The sequence below is a fragment of the Mastigoproctus giganteus genome, chromosome 8 (assembly GCF_048544385.1).
Source record: "Mastigoproctus giganteus isolate SK-2022 chromosome 8, ASM4854438v1, whole genome shotgun sequence".
Classification (NCBI taxonomy): Eukaryota; Metazoa; Arthropoda; class Arachnida; order Uropygi; family Thelyphonidae; genus Mastigoproctus; species Mastigoproctus giganteus.
The window spans coordinates 84,411,422-84,427,640 of record NC_143582.1 but is presented as its reverse complement, the minus strand read 5'-3'; the positions used below and the strand labels follow the sequence as shown (position 1 = coordinate 84,427,640).

The 16,219-nt window shown below is 37.8% G+C and overlaps 1 protein-coding gene across 1 annotated transcript in view; it reads left to right on the top strand.

The window, feature by feature from the left end:
- Positions 1–16,219, top strand: part of LOC150081687 (protein qui-1-like) — a 706,673-nt gene that overhangs the window by 188,561 nt on the left and 501,893 nt on the right. The gene's annotated exons all lie outside the window — the stretch shown is intronic.

Below are 16,219 nucleotides of genomic sequence, written 5' to 3'. Positions count from 1 at the left end.
TTAGCATTAGTAGCATTAGTAGAGGCATATGATGCAAGAAAGCAAGCTTATTCAGCATCAGCCAAAAAAAAAAAAAAAAAAAAAAAACCCTCTCCCATTTCACCCCTCCGTTCGTTCGAAATACCTGTCCAGTTGAGCTTTAAATTTGTTTAGGCTATTAACTTCAACAACAAGTGATGGAAGTCGGTTCCACCAACCAACCGCCCGCTGGCCAAAGGCAAATTTCCGCACATCTATCCGACATCCGTCCTTCCTCAATTTGAATTTATGCCCTCTGAGGTGATTATTCTGAGAAAGATGAAGAATCCCATTGGCATTGAGCATGCTCAAACCATTCAAAGCCTTATACACCTCTATCAGATCACCTCGCCGGTGCCTAGTCTCCAGACTCTGTAATTTGCAAAACTTAAGCCTTTCTTCGTAAGAGCAACCCTTTGTTCCATTTACTAATCTTGTTGCCCTTCTCTGTACCCGTTCCAGCAGCTCTACATCCTTCTTGAAATGAGGCCTCCAGACCTGTATACAGTACTCAAGATCTGGCCTAACCATTGCCTTATACAAGGGAATAATCACCTCCTTATCCCTGCTAGAAAAATTCATGTATATCATTGACAAGACACCATGAGCTACTCTTGCAGCTCGTCTGCACTGCTCAGAGAACTTCATATCTGCCTGCACAATTACCCCCAGGTCCTTTTCATTCTCCACCACTGTCAGTGTAGTACCGCAGAGTTGATACATTGCTCTGGGGTTACTGTTACCCATATGTAGTACTTTACATTTGTCAATGTTAAACTTCATTTGCCACCTCTCAGCCCATCTGTTCAACCTTTCCAGATCCTGTTGCAGCAGCATAGCGTCAGTAGTGTCCTTAACGACCCTGCCAACCTTTGTATCATCTGCAAACTTAGACATTAAACTTGATATCCCATCATCAATATCATTCATAAACACCGAAAACAACAATGGACCCAACACTGAACCTTGAGGAACTCCACTAATAACATTAGTCCACGTTGAGCAGTGTCCATTGATTACCACTCTCTGTCTTCTGCCACTCAACCATCCCCTTATCCATAGCAGCAATTTGCCTCCAATGCCACACTGCTCCAATTTGTGCAGCAGTCTTCCATGTGCAACAGTATCAAAAGCCTTTCTAAGATCCAAATATATAATATCAAAGTTATTCCCTGCATCCAGTTCTTTTGTGACTACATCATAGTATCCAATCAAATTGGTCAGGCAAGACCTGCCCTTAACAAAACCATGCTGCGTCTGAGCTATAACTGAATTCTTGTCTAGATGATCCTGCAGTGCTTCTTTAACCAGTGCCTCCATTAATTTACCTGGAACAGAAGTTAAACTAACAGGTCTATAATTACTTGTGTCAGCCTTTGATCTTCCTTTGTGAATTGGGGTTACATTTGCACGTCTCCAGTCTATGGGTACCTCCCCTGAGTCCAAAGAAGCTCTCATAATTATGGCTAGGGGTTTGCATACTTCCTTTGCTGCCTCCTTTAATATAACTGGATAGATCCCATCCACCCCAGGTGCCTTTTTTATGTTTATCCTCAACAATCTCTCCTCCACTTTCCTCTCAGTTATTACAAAATCATCCAGCTCACTGCCAATGTTTACTTTACCTACATCATTCTCCTTCCTGAATAACTCCTCATGCGTGAATGTAGATGCAAAATACTCGTTTAGATTGTTAGCCACCTGAGCAGGATCCTCAACTGTTGAACCATCAATATCCAGTGGACCAATCTGATTCATCCCTTTCCTTCTCGAGTTCAAGTATGTAAAGAACTCCTTTCTGTTTTTCTTTGCATCCTTTGCCAAGGATTTTTCGTAGTCTGCCTTTGCCTGCCTAATCTCCTTTGTGACTTGGTTACAGACCAACTTATATCTATCATAGGCTTCCATGTCACCCATTAATTTGTATGTATCCCATGCATTTTTCTTCTCTGCCACATGTCTCATTAGTCCATCTGACAACCATTTAGGCCTAAACCTTGAACAATATTTCTTAGTTGGTATGTAAAGCCTGGTAGCCACCAAGATTAGTTCCTTGAATGCTTCCCATTTTGAGTTTGCTGTTGGTAACATCATCAGTTGGTCCCACTGTATAGAATTTAAATACTGTCTCAGACCATCATAGTCGCCTTTACGAAAACAAAAACCCTTCCCTTTACCTCTGATGGTAGTTACCTCATTGAGTAAATCCCACTTCAACACACTGTGATCACTGCCACCTAGTGGTTCATTTATCTGCAGGTTCTTAATGCATGAAGAATCACTACTGATAATCAGACCAAGAGTATTGCTCCCTCTTGTTGCCTCACGAACATGCTGATGTAGAAAACAATCATCCAATAAATCCACAAAAGCCTTGCTAGTGTGCGAGTGACCAACCCACAAATTCCAGTCAATATCTGGGAAATTAAAATCCCCCATTATAAGACTCTCTGATTTACTGGCCCACTCTATTTCCCTGTACAATATTTTATTATACTCATCAGAGTCATTAGGCCTGTAGCACACTCCTACTCTCAATTTTGATTTCCCTATGCTTATGTCACACCAAACTGACTCGACACTGCCCTGTCCATCGATGTCAACTGGCTTCACTTCCTTTGACTTTGTGTTTCTTAATTAATAGCATAACCCCTCCTCCCCTCCTGTCCTGTCTATCCTTTCTATATACATTGTATTCCCCAAATTCCAGTTCCGCATTACTTATATCTGTGTGACACCATGTCTCTGATATCCCAACAATATCTGCCTTTGATGCTTTGAGCAATACCTCAAATTCATCAAATTTATTTACCAAACTCCTAGCATTGGTGTACACGCAGGTATACATGCACCTGTTTCTATTCTTAGCTACCCTAACACAACCCATGTGTTTACTTGTAACGCAATGATTACCAGCAGTCTCTGAAATATCCTGCATCTTGTTTTTCAGACTTCTGCTCATTTGAATAGAAGCAGTGCAAGAATCACTTCCACCTCTGCCAGTGGCTACTGTTAATCTATTAGTCCTTGTATCCCCCCCAACTAGCAGTTTTCCGACCTTGTAGAAGCAATCTCTCCTGTTAACAAGTACAGTCCAGGCTGAAAAAAATTCTACCCCTTGAGCCTTGCACAATCCCTCCAGGGCCGAATTGATCGACAAGGCTCTCATCATATACTCCCTCCTATCGTGTCTGGGCAGAATTGCAGACACTTTCAAGTTCAACCCTAATTCACGGCTTTTTTTCAACAGTGACCTGTACTTGCTAAGTAATTCCGCCGGTCTCCTACTCTTAATATCATTAGTGCCAACGTGTACAACTATATCACCTTTTGTGCCCTTAAAAGATGATATCCGCTCTACAACGTCATCAACCTTTGCCCCTGGCAGACATACCCTGGTCCTATTCCACCTATCCTTTTTACAAAGCATGTTCCCCGTTTCCCTGACAATAGTCACCAACAACTACTAGTTCCTGTGGGACCAGCGCATTCTGCCTAGGGGGCTGCCCCTGTGTTGCCTGATGACCAAGTGCAAGCTCTGGCGTTGATGTGGGCAGCTGAGAGCTTGATGGGCCCCTCAATTTATTTCCTTCGAGGGCATCCACCCTGTCCTTCAAAGTCTCATAAAGGTCCATAACAACGCTGAGTTGTCGCCTGATTTCCTTGCACTCCTTACATCGTGCACACACAAAGACATCCCCCTTGGCAGTATCATGTCCCGTACCCGACTGCTCCGCAAACATCAAGCAAACAGTGCATTTTAATAGACTGTGATTCAGAGGGCAACTGCCCCCCTCAGTTCTCCCCTGAACCACAGCACTCCCATTAGCTTGAGCCTTTTGCTTTGCTGCTCTGGTCAGAGTCATGATTCCAATTTAATTCAATAAAATTTAAAACAAAAATTAAATCCTTAAGTTATATCCCAAAACAGTTATGTTATATATATATATATATATATTTTTTTTTTTTTTTTTCTTTTTTTCGGTATCTAGTGTTCCCTTTATACAACTTCCGTATCACGTGTACCACTATAGTTATGTATTAATTATTTGTTACGATTAAGTCGTTATATATATTTATAGAGTTAAAATTACAATTTAATTGACAATAAAGTTTATCAAGATTAATAGATTTACTGATTAATTGACAATATTATATTATGCAGTATACTACACTAAGCTTATGCTATCGTGTAAAAATGGCGGGAATTCACGAACGGTATTTCTACGGACTCGTAAGTATTGATTAGCTTTGAAATCTCGCTATCTCAATTTAGAATAAACTAAGGATCCTGTCTAGGTCTATAATCTACTTATAGAAGATAATTTGATATAACAATTGGTTAATAAATCGACTAAATTTGGTTAAAAGACCTCTCGTTCAATTTGTGACACGTGGATTTGATACCGTTACCGATACTAAGTAATATCTACGAAATCTCTGTCTAAGTTAACTTTAAACTAAGTATCGTAACTAGGAATATAAAGCTACTCTAGAAAATAAGTTAATGTGACAATTTAAACTAATAAAGCAGAAAATAAATCAGGAAAAACTTCTCTGTTTGAAGAACTTTAAGGAGCAATGTCTGCACAGGCTAACCTCGCACCCAGACTCCTAACATGACTGAGTTATTCGGTCTTAAACAAGGTAAGCATGCTTTTTCTTCGGAAATTGGGGTTTTCGTCCAGCAAACAGCAAATCGACCACAGAACAAACACACAGTTTACAGAAATATTATATATGACGTAATATGGCCTAAGTTGCTCATGCGCCTAAATCTACAACAACCAACCTCAATTGTGGCTCCTGCTAAACTAGGCAATGGTACCTCAGAAGGATTTGGACCGAATGTAAGTATGGTCTGAAATATGACAGCATAATTTAAATTCCACCAAATTTAGGGGGCTTGCACTTGCGAACAATCCAACAAATAGGTTCCAGATTATGGGGATAGGGATTAAAGCATGTTCAGAATGAGAAAGGGTTAGATTGCGATACAAAAAGAGGAGGTTCAACATCAAGTGTAAACGAGATTGGTATGTGGTAGTGTCTATGATATATCGGAATTTTACAAATACAAATAAAGTTATTATACTTCTCCGTCAAGACATGATGAAACCAAACTTGTAATCTTGTACAGAGATCTATAAACCGAATGTAAATAAAGATATAAAACTTCTAGAGATGTCACGAAAGGCGACTAGCTTGCTGAAGAGTGTCTAAGCATTATGGGATCTGCTGTGCTTGGAAACTAGAGACATCTTAGGGGAGATTGACTTAAGTGTATAAGAAGCTGAGGACGGGGCTTAGTGAAATGAATGAGGAAGGAATATTCTCACTGGTGAGGGAGGCAAGAACTAGAGGGCACAACTATAAATTCTTAGGGAACATCATAACGTTTTTACCTTCGGGTTAGCTTAATGTGGAAAATTGGAATAAGTTGCCTGTAAGAATGGTCGAGACGAAAAGTTTGAAAAAATTCAGAGAAATTGGACGGGTTTTTTTACGACAGGAATAATATGAAAGTAATTATTTTTATATTTTGGCAGATGCAGAATAAAAGTTCGTTTCTTTGCATCATTATGCCATTTTAATACTAATACTAAAAGTCATGAATTAGGACTTGACGTGAGTGTCTCACTATAAGTCCTGATTTGCCGGAGTCATGGTGCTCGAAAGAGGAAGTTTATGCAACCAATTGCAGCTTGAAAAGATTGTGCACGGTTCATGGGATTAAATTTTTCTTAGCATTGACTGCACTTGTTAACAGAAGGGACCTATTTTTGTAATAATGTATTACGTTTGAATAGTGTTCTCTTGATGCTAGATGGCAAAGTAAGATCTTTCGGAAAACTGTTAACTTAAGTTCTAACTGTTAGTTTTAAGAATTAGATTGTTGCACAGCTTCGGACTGTCCTATTGGGAGAAATATACTGACTTGCAAGTCAGGAGGTATGTCTACTGCTTAATTCGTGATCAAGTGCCTGACTTAAGTCTTGAAATGTAATTCCCCTTGTGTAAATTAAAAGCGGATATTTTTTAAATTAACATCGTGTTTCTTGTGTAAAATATCCCTTAAATTATTTATAACAACAGCCTACATGCTTAAATTAAATATATATTAAATTTGAAACAAGAAAGATAAATATCTTATTTTTTTTCTGTCCGCTGAATGATGCTAAAGAGAATGACATAAGCTTTGCCTTCGTTATTTCAATACATGTCATCTTCTTGCTTTCATTTTAAAATGAAAGTCTATCGGTATCTCTTTTGTACAGGAGACATATTTTAAATCTATGTATTGAATGTTGCCGGTCCAAACTTTTTCACCTTTTACCGACTCCGTCCGTGATTTATAGAGCATGAGGTTCCATTCCGTACATTTTGAGTAATTTATTGCTCAGAACACGAGACACCATTACGGCTGTCGGTACCGCTCAAGCCCTTGCCTACTTCAGTGACTCGGGACATAATTAAGCACGTCACATCAAATCGCATACACCAAGTTGCAACTGCTACATTAAATCGAAAGAAGGAAGGGCTTCACATTTTCCAGTGCAATAAAAACTGCCTGCACAGTTGAGATTCTCATTGGTAGAAAAGGCATTTGGTTAAGTCAGTGAGAGAAAAAGTCATGGTTGGTCGTGTTACTACTGGCTCTTGTAACAAGGAAATCAGGTAGCGTGCGCTGTTGGACTGAAATCGCGTCCACAAATCATTGTAGATGAGATTTCATTTTGAGTGAATATATTGTTACAGATCATCCTTCAGAGTGAATGAGGAAATTTTGTTCTCTTGTTTTGATAATAATCGGTACTCACTGGTTATAGATTCTGATCAAAGGTCTTCTGAGTATGCATTTTTATAACAACTGCATACTGTTCATGCTTATTGTAGAAGTAAATAACACTCGAGTAATTTTACTTAGGAATTTTATCATCAATAGTTACAAAAAATTTCGGGTGCGACTTGCCTACCACACTTCTCAATCACATTCCAACAATTTTGTGGAATTCGATTGTGCCCCATTATGAAATTCAGTCATATCCCAAATCAGGATATTACAGAATTTGACAATGTGGTCAGTATGTTTCTTTGCTGGTGTCCCACACCTTCTCTGCCTTAGAAAATCTGCTTTTATAGAAGAAATCTTTATTGTACAGTAAAGATACAATATGTGTTCGCCACGGCCAGGAGGCCAGGGACTTGACAAGGTTATGGGGTAATATAAAAACATGTACAGTATAACAAAAAGATAACATAACATGAAATTAACTTAAAAACGTGGCATTAAACCGTGCTATATATATATATATATATATATATATATATATACATACACGATGAGTATACTGTGTGTATATATATATATATATATATATATATATATATATATATATATATATATATATATATATATATTATTATTATTCTTTTGTATTATCATTCTATTGTGGTTTAATTCGTCTTTGTTCATCATTAATGTCATTGTTTTTCGCCATGATGGCTAATTAAACATTGTCCGTGCCGGTGTTTTTTACCTATAGATTGTGGGGGTTGTACTTGTTTATACTCTTGTTTATTGTGGGGGTATTATTGTTTTTCTTGGTTGCCCTAATTTTCTTTATATTTAATTATTGTAATTTATCCCCCTTTTTTTTTTATATGTATATCCCCTTAGTCCAATCCTCCCACTTAGCATCTGACTTGTTTGTTCTCAGAAGATTACCAGACTCAAAGGGGACCCCAATTAATTTAGGTATTTTTCCGCCGGATTGGCTGAGTTTCGGAATGACAGACTCCAACACATGAATGTAAAATAAAACAATGTTTATTAACATCTCATACAGAAACTAGCAACAGCAGCTATTCAAACTATATTTAGCTGGTGACTTGTTATTTCATTAACCTTTATATGTGTAAATATCTTGTTCAAACTCAATTGTTTCATCATCAGATATTCTACTCTAATACACATTATTATTCATTATGTCATGGTGTCTCTTCATGTTCTTTACAGGGACTTCAATAGGTCGTGTCATACACTTTACATAGATTCTTCCCACTCTTCTTATGAACAGTCTGTATAATAAACCAACAACTACCAGCCAATGAACTGGCTCACAAAAACCTTCAGAGTTCGTGTCTCAATTTGTAAGAAAATTTCATTTATTCAATCAGACACCCTTTCTGCAATCAGGTCAACAGGAAATATCAATCAATTCAATTTAACATTACCTTTCAGAACAGTTAATCCTCTATACCTTTATATATCACTTATTAATTAGCCCCTACTCAAATCAGAAATACTCTCCACAAATCAACTCATAATAAATTGAAATTTCAACCTTTAATTTCATACATATTATAAAAACCTTTCCCAACCTTAAACAATTCTCAGTTATCTATTATACCCTCTCCTTCCAGCAAGCATTTATATGAGGAGCTTCACTTCAAATTATAGGCTACGTCCGTCTTAAATACATTACACCTTTATTCATATATTCATTACTTAAATCTCCCTCTTTAACTATATATACACATATTTCTCCTAAAGTCCTCTCCTTAATAAACTAAGTACACCTATTTCGGTAAACTCTCTAGCACTTACGTGTTTGGCCTGGAACTTTCCTCTCTGCTCGGCTTCCTTTCATATCGGTCATTCAGGTACTGGAATGCGGGGGCGCTCATTAGGGGATCTCGGTGATTATGGTGTTTCCCTACAGGGTACTGCACGGCTGGAATCAATCAGTGTCGCATACTCTTTACCGGTCAGCATTTCTTCTTCCGTGGATAGAGGGGTTTTCGAGTAGGTCAATGGTTCGACCACTCATTCGACTGGCTTTGCCTATATAATTCTCAGGGTGTGATTCTTCCTTCTTCCTCACTACGGCTTCCATGTTTACAGGTGAACATTCCTACGGGCTGTCGGTATATGCAGAATTTCTATCACTGCTTCCATCTATCTCAGGTCTGCAGCTATCACCCAAATTAGACTACTGCTCTGCTTAGTATCGTTCTCCAACTCCTTCAATTCATTCTCCAGACCGCTCCGTGAACTTCTTCAGACTCCTCCGAAAACTTCTTCCGAATGCCACGAAAACTTTTCCAGAATGCCCCGAAAACCTTTTCAGAATCTCCCTCTCAAAATTCCCTCTATTTTCTTCCTGGCCAATAGGAGATCTGCACATCCTTTTTCCTGTGTTCTCATTTGTCTCCTCTCCTCTTCCGTGGGCGGGTCTTCTTTACTCTTTGTGTCCCAACTTCTGTGGACCTCGAACATACGAGAACAATCCAGAAAGAGAAGCGGAAGTTCAGGTCAACTGAGAAGCGTCACAGCTCCTCCCGTGACCTCACGCGCGCACACCTGGTGACGTCGCCTACCTCTAATAGCGTTTCACCGTGAAATCCTTAAGAGGGCCAGCTTAAGCACTCTTGGCCCTTACTATGGTGCATCTGCTTCTGTCTTAATGGGGATTTGTCATGGTATATTACTTTTACTGACTCGTCAAAGAACTTCCATACAAACAAGCTGCAACTAAACAGGGAGTGACTGGAAGGTATTTTTGAATTCCAGTGCTTCTTAACCCATGTTGTGTCATACACTTTACATCAGAATCTCCCTCTGATGTAAAATCTCCCTCTGATGTAATTTTTTACCAGAAAACCACTATTCGTATTACAGTTAAATTCTCATAATATTTAACAAATTTTATTAATTAATGTAAGGACGGGTCCTTACAAGATATTATAGTTAATACATTACTGGTCTTTAAGCTAGCCTATTCTCGGTTATCTTAATTACCCGTGGCCTATACATTTAGGATTTTGCAACTTGTTGCACATTACTAAAGAAATTTTCATAACACTTATTGATGAAAAACTGTAGCAATAGGCAAATTATCAATATTATTTTATAACTATATCTGTAATTTATAGATAACTATATCTATAAATAGATATCTATAGATAACTATATCTATAAATTATAGATATAGTTATAAAATAATATTGATAATTTGCCTATTGCTACAGTTTTTCATCAATAAGTGTTATGAAAATTTCTTTAGTAATGCGCAACAAGTTGCAAAATCCTAAATGTATAGGCCACGGGTAATTAAGATAACCGAGAATAGGCTAGCTTAAAGACCAGTAATGTATTAACTATAATATCTATAGGTAAAAAACACCGGCACGGACAATGTTTAATTAGCCATCATGGCGAAAAACAATGACATTAATGATGAACAAAGACGAATTAAACTACAATAGAATGATAATACAAAAGAATAATAATAGGTACTCTGTTTGTACCCATGCATTGCTAAAACAGCTACTGGGACAACAGAAAAAGCTAGAAAGAAATTAAATAAAACTACTATAATAGAATATTAAAAATAAAATGCGAACTGAACCATCATAATACAAAAGTATATATATATATATATATCTATATATATATATATATATATATATATATCTGAGGCAGACAGTACGCCAAGGTATACATATACACGTTCATATGTACAAAGCACGTATATGCTTATAATACAGAATATTTCACAGGCGTCCATTAAGTTGTTCGGTATACGGTTTCGCATTTTCTTGTGAAACAGTTCGTCGGTGTACCTGCGACGTGTCGTTCTGTGCCTCATAGCAGATAGCAGGTTGAGATATCAGTATGAGTCGACATCAGGGACCAAACAAAAGCGGAACAAGTTCGGCCAACGAGCGCCTGTAATTGCGATCCGAAGAGAATTCCTGGAGGTCTGCTCCGATCATTAGCAGGGCTTGTATTGTAGGAAGTATTTGGCTGAGTAGAAATCTGTCACTGAAGAGTCTTCTGTCTGTTCCGTTGCAGCTGAAGAAGAGGGGTGGCTCTTAGAGAAGGAAGTGGAACATGCAGCTGACATATATCCCAGAAGTCAGGGGAGTTGATCTTGCCAACCAGCATTTCGATAGTGGTCACAGTTCTCATGCGGATTATTTGAGGCAGCCGTGGGATTTGAAGTTGGTCGGCCATGCTGCGGTGGTCCTTTGTTGGGGGGGGGGGGAGAAGTCGATGTTTGCGGGTTGCCCACTTCAATATCCAGTATTCGCTGGCGAGGATGGGCTTCATGAGAGAAGGTACCGCGGAGGCCCATATTTCAGAGGCATACACAAAGGTAGGATACACAATCCAGCGCATTCTGCTGATCTGATCTTGCATAGAACACATTCGATGTTGACAGTTGAACGTAAGGTTTGGATCGAAGGTTACACCGAGATCTTTGTGTTTAGTTACACTTGGAATAATTGCGCCCTCCAGTGAGGGTTGTATGAATGTGGGACACTTCTTCAGAGAGAGAGAGAGAGAGAGAGAGAGAGAGAGAGAGAACCATAATAACGGATTTTTGGGGGTTCAGTATAAGACCGAAATGGTTGAGATTTGTTAGAGAGAGCTATCATCTTATTACAGATTTCATGTGATCACTCCTCTGTCGGCTGATGGCGGTATTTCCGTTAGAAACTTTATATCATCGGCGTAGGTAATAACATCTCGGTTACACACAAACGGAATAAGGAGGGCTGTAAAAAGTAGCCCCGATAAAACGTCACCTTGCGGCACGCCTGCATTGATGGATCGGGTATAGGAGAGGTTGCGATTTGTGAGGTACACTGTTCTATTCATGAGGGGCGAGTGCAGAAAAGAGAAAACGTCACCTTTTATTCGGAAGAAATTGGTTAGGAGATTCAGAAGGGCTGTGATGTTGAGGCTATCAAAAGCAGCTTCGATATCGGCATAAACAACCGCCATTTCTGCTCTGGCCTCAAATGCATTTAGAATTGCCGTTTGAACTGCCAAAAGGTTTGAGACAGTTGATCTATTAGGGAGAACACAATGGAGTTGCTTTGGTGGCTGTGAAAGAATATGGCGTGTTATATGTGGAAGGACTTTTTCCAGTAGCTTTAGGAGCGTGAATGCAGTGGATATCGGTCTATAGTGCTTCGGCTGCCTTGGTAGTGGGGCGAGAGCGTATTTGCTCCAAGATGTAGGAAACACCCTGAGAGAGGATAGAGTTGAACAAGTAGAGTAGAGCATCAAGAATATGTGGACTGAGGCACTTTACAATGAAATGCGGGACTTTATTCACGCTAGCAGTGCATGACGGACGCAGCGAGTTGATGGCTTGAAGGAGCTGCTGTCGATCGATTTGAATGGAAAACAGCTCATCATGTGGACCACAAATTGAGTCTGGTTGGTAATCATATAGTTGTGTGGTGTCCTTTCAGGGATTATTTTAAATTAATTGGGCCTTAAAAAATTTTTAGTTGTAATGAAAATTACATTTTTTATTTTTATTATTATTTATTTTTTTTTTTTCAGTTTTGTTCATTGGCTATATATCCAATCTTGTCCATATTCAATATGGGTATGTAGGACTGCTTGATTCTTAACAGGTAATCAACTAGTGCCTTCAAGTGAAAACAAACAGCAGAAACTGTATTGTGGTATAAAACATTTCAATCCATTACGAAAGCCGAATGTTAGTTGAGACGCGTGTGAGCTTTTACAATAGTTTAATATGCATAGGGGACAAAATGAGGTCAAGTGCTAATTGGATATATACAGAGCTGATCGATGAAGCTCATAGAATTTTAAAGCCATAAAGAAAGTGGAAGTTTTTCAGTTATGTGACTCTAACAGTTTCATTTGCAGAATCTTTACAAACTTAATCTCTTTTTTTCCTGCTTAAAAAGTTACGACTTACAATTCTTGCCTTTCTTTCCCCCCTGCCCGGAAAGAGTACCAATTTATTTGTATTGAAATTTTCTAGGGAATTATTACATTGATATGCGGATAATTGAAGTTTGCGATAGGGTTTAAAATAACGAATATATTGATTTCCAAAATTCCTGGAAGAAAATAGATTTCATGGACTATCAGTGATTATTTTTAATAGCATAAAATTTAAACGATACGTTTATTCTATATATATGTTAACCATTCTCCGTAATACAAATATTAGCCATGTTAATAGAATTCATTTTTTATGTATTTTTCTCATCAAAATCATGTTTAAGGCTCGTGCTATACATTAAAAGACTAATACAGAAACAGCATGCAGTCATTGCTCTTGAGGATATACAGATGAGGTAGCTATTTGAAGTGGAGAGAAAGAGGAAGGAATATAAAGGCTGCTTCACATCAAGTGGCAGTATCCAGACAACTTTAAGGGAACCGAAATGTCATGTTCAGAATTTGATAGAGATTTCCGAGCGCTAGTAGCGTCTTAAGAGTGAGCAGGCTACAAACGCTGTTCAGTACCGTTATTTAGTATTGGCAACTCTACGTTGTTGGAAAGCAACACTCTTTCAATTAAGACTGCCTTTAGCACAGTCACAGATAATTGTGAACTGCTGACGCTGGTACAAGGGCGAAGGTTTACTTTGGAATGGAGAGATCTTTGGATGCTGCATCAATGGAGGTCAGTTAATAAATACCGCTTAGCTATTGGTGTATTCTCTAAATGTTCTGATTTAGAGAGAATCAGAACCACCCCAACTGAGAGGCGCTTTGAGAACTAATGTTTGCTATTTCTGTGGATGGTGGGTGCAGAGATCTCCTCCGCGTGCTAATAATTAAACATTTTCTTGTAAAGTGTTTTTTTTTTTTTTTTTTTTTTTTTATATTTAGCAACAATGTACACGCAGAAATCGTCATCATTATGAGAAAAAGCCAAGAAAGTTTTACCGTTTAAAGTGTAGCAAAAATGCAACATGAATATATACGCATGTATTCGATCTAAGGTGTCCATGGGTGGTAATTTAATAGATCCTCTCTTCCTAGACTTGGTTAAGCTTCACGTTATTGCTTCTTGTCTCCACTGTAGTGTATTAATTATACTGCTGTTCTTGGTTAGAATAAAGATTGTCACGTTATGCTTTTTTTTTTTTGAGTTGTGGACTTCATATTTTCCTTCTCCGTTGCAATTCAATTGCACTATTCAGTTTAGAATAGAACAGTGCCCACATTTAACCAATGTTATTCAAAACTAAAGGCGTTTAGGGCTGAATACTTCAGACTACGGGAAATTTGTTAGACGAACAAATTAGTGCAAGGCATCATTTCACCTACTTCGGTGATTTACTACAAACTAAAATGATGATTAATTGCACTAACTTGTTCGTCAACGTTGTTCATTAATCTAGCTTTCTACTTTTATAAACGTATCATCTGATATATCACATATATCCTAAACTCTTGCTTTTCAGTTATTAATTACGAACTAAGTTCGACCTCATTCGGAATTCAATCTGAAGTAAAAGGCAAAAGTTCTTGTCCAATTGAACATGGGAAAACTCTACGAGCAGGATTTACAGGAAATACGAAATGATCACCAGCAGTAACGCGCTATTCAACAAGCTGTGCAGCAAAGCCCAACGAATGTCAATGAATTAAATTGCATTCAATACCGTGGTTTAAAAATCAGTTCGCATCGCATTTTACAAAGAACGGGATACTTCTCCGAAAACTTCCGTGTGCACGCTGAGCAAAAGTGGTCTCTGATAGAGACCACTTAATTTATTCAGCTCTGCGAATAAATGAATGGAATGACTCGTTTGGAAATCGCATTCATGGAACACGTGATGTCAGTTGGACGTTATTACTAAGTATCCTGAGATATGGGTTTTTAAGCTTCCTAACTTAAAATAGGCGTTGCCATATGTGCTATTCATTTCCATCGAAATAGCCAATATTGACCTGTGCCTAAGAACTATGGGATGTCATTCTTCTAAGATGCCTCTGTCAAGGAATCAATTTGATTGGTTCTCTAAGATGGCTCTGTAATCAGAAGGAATCAATTTGATTGGTTAAATGAGTGGCAGTTAAGTTTTCTGTTTAGTGCTGTCTAGTTCTCATTTGTAATACAATCACGATAAAACGTATGATTTTTCAATTTGTTTAATCTTAATTTCAATCCAAATATGAAGTGCGACTTCTGGATTGCTTCGAATATGAATCAAATTTTCTTTTTCTTATTTATTGTAACTGAGTTGTGTTATACGAAAACAAGAGCTTTTATAATATAATATAATAAAAGGCAAGACTCCTCTTCCATTCAAAATACATTTTCTCTTCGAACCTGGAGATGTGCTTGGGGGTAAATATACATTGGAAGGATATTTTGTAATCAGCTATAGCATTTATGCCGAATTTGTGTGTAATGTAATTCCATATCCGTAAGATTTACTCGGGTGCAGTGCGGATTATTGAATAATGCCAGTTTCATCGGTATCGGGAATTAGAAGTTACAGGGTTCAGTAGACTGCTTATTGAAGTTTTATTACCTATGCATATCAAGTAGTTATTCAGATGACCATTGTGTTAACACAGTGGTCATTGAAAGGTAATTTCACAATGGTGAAATTACTCTTACTTCCTGCTTCCACAAGAGATTGATAGTCCTCTAAAGTTGAACAAGATATGAAGCTTCTGAAAAAATAAAGTTTGAAATAAAGGACATTCATTTTCTGCTCTCAGATGCTGCAAAGGTAAACATAAAAGCTATTCTATATAATATCAAAATACACATGAATATTCATGCCTCTCTCGTTACATGTGCTGGAAGTTGGGAAGTGTTTAGTTTCAGTAGTTTTTTTTTTTACTACTATAAGTTTAGTTCCAAATAGCCGACATTCATAGACGGCTGATAGGGAGGGGGTTGTATTCTACGCTAGTAGGAATTTACAAGAAACAAAATAGGCCTATAATAGAATAACATAAAAATACAAGTAATAGTTTAGAGGATATGCTTAGAAGACCCTCTTAAATAACATATAATTGATAAAATTTATATTACATCAATTTTATTTAAATAGCTTAATATTTAATGTTTTCCTATATTCCTGCTAATCTGTGATATACATGACCAGCTCATCAAATGTCCACACGTGGTATAAATTTTTACTTAGCAAATGCGATGCAAGAAATTCAACACTACGTGTTTTGCGAATGAGGACAGTACTGGTTGTTTTTGGACAATTTAAATATATTTAAATTTCTAATTCGCCATTGACAAATCACATAAATGTGTGGCTTACATCAGGAAGGTATATCACGTAAACTAGGGGACTTCTAGAATAGTGACCTCGTTTGAACGGTCTTTGACAAATGAGTTGTCGAAAACCGTTCATTAATCCGAGTGAGATGGGTGAG